Here is a 4,523-nt window from a genome sequence, read left to right as displayed (position 1 = left end):
TTCTTGGTTTTCTTGAGTTATCGATGATTAATAATTAATCCACCCTGGTTAATGATCCCTAAAAAATTCGCTCTTTGTGCCTTATCCTTACCTCCCTCCATCCTTCTCCCTCACTCATCTTGATCCTAAAGACGCATCATCCATTAAATACTGAAGCCATTCAAAGGCAAAATGAAAATTATCTAGCCTGATTTAACGAGAAAAAAATTCACACATAAAATGGCCAAATCCACACCTACACCTGGTCACAGACCGGGCCGCGGGGGCGTTGACCCCCGGAACTCTCTCCAGGAAAACACGTTTACATTTTCTGGCATCGTTTTTGAAAGTCTGAAGCTCCGTTAGTAAGGATTTTGGAAGCTGAGTCATTCCTGGAAGATGGGAATGGGTTCAACAGTTCGGTCAAAGGGCACCTCAACATGCCAATTATTCCTAGAATTTGGTCCTCGTTACTGAACACTAGTGTTGAAAATTTGAAGCCGACTGGATGAGGCGTTCTGGAGTTATAAGAGAAAATCGAAAAGTATGAGGATAAAAGAAGAAAACAAATCAGGCAACTTCTAAAAGGTATCATATGGAGATACCTCTCAGAGGTACCTTACCAGGTATCCCTGTGGGGATACCTGGTATATGACGAGTTTGTTGATGGTAAACTACTAAGGGTTAATTGAAGTACTGGATGGGGCGAGTGGGGTTGGGTGAGTGGGAGATGCGATGAGTGGGGTGGTGCCGGAGTGGGCGGCGCGGGTGTGCACACCAGACACTGATCACCGCCACCCTCGTCAGTACCCTGGTGCCGCCCGTCCTGGTGACACGCCGCCCGTGCTCCCCCGCCCAGCCTGGCCACGCCGCCCCACTCACTCCTAGTGACCACCCCACTCACTTTCATACTCAGATCTCACTTTCCCACTCATTGCCCCTCTTACCTCTCGTTAGTGTCACTCCACTCCAGCCGTTATATTGAATTGTAAGTGTTGGTGCTAAGATGAGAGCACCAACACAGCCATGGAACACCCACATCCACATCCTGACATCCACCACTCTGGTGTAAAGTGAAGAGATTACAGAATGCCAAGACTCGTTTGTTTGGGCACTTGCTAGTTCTTGTTTCACCAGGCGACCCCAGGTGTGGAGTGCATACAAGTGCCACCCACACACCTGTTGAGTGGGGGAACAGATGCCACCTCCTGCTGAGTGGAGAAACAGTTGCCACCACTCCTGTTGATTGGGCAAACTTGTGCTCTTAGGAGGCACCAACACACCTGTTGATTGGACAAAAGTGCTGTCAACACACCAGTTGATTCGTCACAGGTGCCACCAGCATACTTGTTGACTGGACACACAGGTGCCACCAGCACACCCGTTGATTGGACACAGGTCCACCAACACACCTATTGACTGGACACACAAGTGCCAACAGCACACCTACTGACTAGACACACAGGTGCTACCAGCACACCTGTTGATTGGGCACTTCCACACACCTGACAACGCTTATTTAGTAAGTATCTTGATAGTAATTAAGCCTGGTGGAGGAGACGAGGGTGGCTGGGTTGTACAAGTGAGTACATAACAGCCACTTACATCTCCACAGTAGATCACATAACTTAACATCACCCAGAGAGTTAAACACACATCACGACACCACCATCAGATAACCTTATTTTAACTCAGATTAAACCTGACCTGACCCTACTTGCACTTGCTTGTGGTAGTCGTTCACAGTGTGTCGTGGTTGTCATTCACAGTGTGTCGTGGTTGTCGTTCACAGCGTGTCGTGGTTGTCGTCCACAGTGTGTCGTGGTTGAAATTCACAGTGTGTCGTGGTTGTCATTCACAGTGTGTCGTGGTTGTCATTCACAGTGTGTCGTGGTTGTCATTCAGTGTGTCGTGGTTGTCATTCACAGTGTGTCGTGGTTGTCGTCCACAGTGTGTCGTGGTTGTCGTCCACAATGTGTCGTGGTTGTCGTTCACAGTGTATCATGGTTGTCGTCCACTGGTTCCATATAAAAGGCTCGGATCTCATGTCTCAGTACTAGATTAATAAAGTCCCTGGCGGATGCAACTCTCAATAAAGATAACCAGGTGTTGTACGTGTGTGTTATTAATCAATAAAGATAACCAGGTGTTGCACGTGTGTTATTCATCATTAAAGATGACCAGGTGTTGCACGTGTATTATTCATCAATAAAGATAACCAGGTGTTGCACCTTGTCTTATTCATTAACAAAAATAGCCAGGTGTTGCACCTGTGTTTCATTCAGTAGAAGGTGTTACACACTACTAATCTCAAAGTGTTGGCAATACGAGCGCACGCACACACACACACGCACACACACACGCACACACACACGCACACACACACACGCACACACACACACACACACACGCACACACATATCCAATGCCCCCACCCACTACATTACAAACTCCACCCCCACAGCAACCACCCATAGTTCCTTATCAGGTCTCCCACTTCCCCAACCCCAATACACCTCCCAGACCACAGTCTTAGAAAAGAAGTTGAAGGTATGGTATACAAATGCAGATGGAATAACAAATAAGTATGAGGAGTGGCACGAAAGAATCAAGGAGACATCCCCAGACATAATAGCACTCACAGAAACAAAACTCACCAGAATAATAACAGATTCAATCTTTCCACCCGGATATCAAATCTTCAGGAAAGACAGAGGGAGGAGAGGGGGAGGAGGAGTTGCACTGCTCATTAAAAGCCAGTGGGGTTTTGAGAAAATGGAAGGAATGGATGGCACGGGTGAAAGGGACTACTTAGTAGGAACAATCCAGTCTGAGGGACATAAGGTGATAATTGCAGTAATGTACAACCCACCACAGAACTGCAGGAGACCAAGAGAAGAATACGATGAGAGCAACAGAGCCATGGTCGACACACTAGCCGAGGTGGCCAGGAGAGCACACGTGGGGGGAGCAAAGTTACTAGTTATGGGTGATTTCAATCACAAGGAGATTGACTGGGAAAACCTGGAGCCCCATGGGGGTTCCGAAACATGGAGAGCCAAGATGATGGATGTAGTACTGGAAAACCTCATGCATCAACATGTTAGAGACACTACCAGAGAGAGAGGAGAAGATGAACCAGCAAGACTGGACCTTGTATTCACCTTGAGTAGTTCAGACATCGAGGATATCTTGTATGAAAGGCCCCTGGGAGCTAGTGATCATGTGGTTCTGTGCTTTGACTACATAGTTGAGCTCCAAGTGGAGAGAGTAGCAGGAATAGGATGGGAAAAACCAAACTACAAAAGGGGGAACTACTCAGGCATGAGGAACTTCCTTCAAAACATTCAGTGGGAGAGGGAACTGACAGGAAAACCAGTACAAGAAATGATGGACTATGTGGCAACAAAATGCAAGGAGGCAGAGGAGAGGTTTGTTCCCAAGGGAAACAGATATAATGGGAAGAACAGAGCGAGTCCTTGGTTCACCCAAAGGTGTAGGGAGGCAAAAACTAGGTGTACTAGAGAATGGAAAAGGTACAGAAGACAGAGAACTCAGGAAAATAAAGAGATTAGCCGAAGAGCCAGAAATGAATATGCACAGATAAGAAGGGAGGCTCAGCGACAGTATGAAAATGACATAGCATCAAAAGTCAAGACTGACCCGAAGCTGTTGTACAGCCACATCAGGAGGAAAACAACAGTCAAGGACCAGGTAATCAGACTGAGGAAGGGTGATGGGGAATTCACAAGCAACGACCGAGAGGTATGTCAGGAGCTCAACACGAGATTTAAAGAAGTATTTACAGTGGAAACCAGTAGGACTCCAGGAAATCAGAACAGGGGGGTACACCAGCAAGTGCTGGATGAGGTACATATAACCAAGGAGGAAGTGAAGAAGCTGCTATGCGAACTTGACACCTCAAAGGCGGTGTGACCAGACAACATCTCTCCGTGGGTCCTTAAAGAGGGAGCAGAGATATTGTGTGTGCCATTAACAAAGATCTTCAACACATCATTTGAAACTGGGCAACTCCCTGAGGTATGGAAGATGGCAAATGTAGTCCCAATTTTTAAAAAGGGAGACAGACATGAGGCACTAAACTACAGACCTGTATCACTAACGTGTATAGTATGCAAGGTCATGGAGAAGATCATCAGGAGGAGAGTGGTGGAGCACCTGGAAAGAAACAAGTGTATAATTGACAACCAGCATGGTTTCAGGGAAGGAAAATCCTGTGTCACAAACCTACTAGAGTTTTATGACAAGGTGACAGAAGTAAGACAAGAGAGAGAGGGGTGGATCGACTGCATTTTTTTGGACTGCAAAAAGGCCTTCGACACAGTTCCTCACAAGAGGTTACTGAAAAAGCTAGAAGATCAGGCACACATAACAGGAAAGGCACTGCAATGGATCAGAGAATACCTGACAGGGAGGCAACAACGAGTCATGGTACGTGACGAGGTGTCAGAGTGGGCGCTTGTGACAAGCGGGGTTCCACAGGGGTCAGTCCTAGGACCTGTGCTGTTCTTGGTATATGTGAA

The 4,523-nt window shown here is 46.9% G+C and overlaps 1 protein-coding gene across 2 annotated transcripts in view; it reads left to right on the top strand.

The window, feature by feature from the left end:
- The first annotated feature begins 790 nt into the window (after positions 1-790).
- Positions 791-4,523, top strand: part of LOC138853557 (relaxin receptor 2-like) — a 260,550-nt gene continuing 256,817 nt past the window's right edge. For both annotated transcript variants that reach the window (XM_070090958.1, XM_070090957.1), the window contains exon 1: positions 791-1,501. The gene's annotated coding sequence lies outside the window, so the exon portion shown is untranslated. The remainder of the gene's footprint in view (positions 1,502-4,523) is intronic.

This window comes from Cherax quadricarinatus, chromosome 33, assembly GCF_038502225.1.
Source record: "Cherax quadricarinatus isolate ZL_2023a chromosome 33, ASM3850222v1, whole genome shotgun sequence".
NCBI lineage: Eukaryota > Metazoa > Arthropoda > Malacostraca > Decapoda > Parastacidae > Cherax > Cherax quadricarinatus.
Note: the sequence above shows the minus strand (reverse complement) of the source record. Positions and strands in the feature narration are given on the sequence as shown.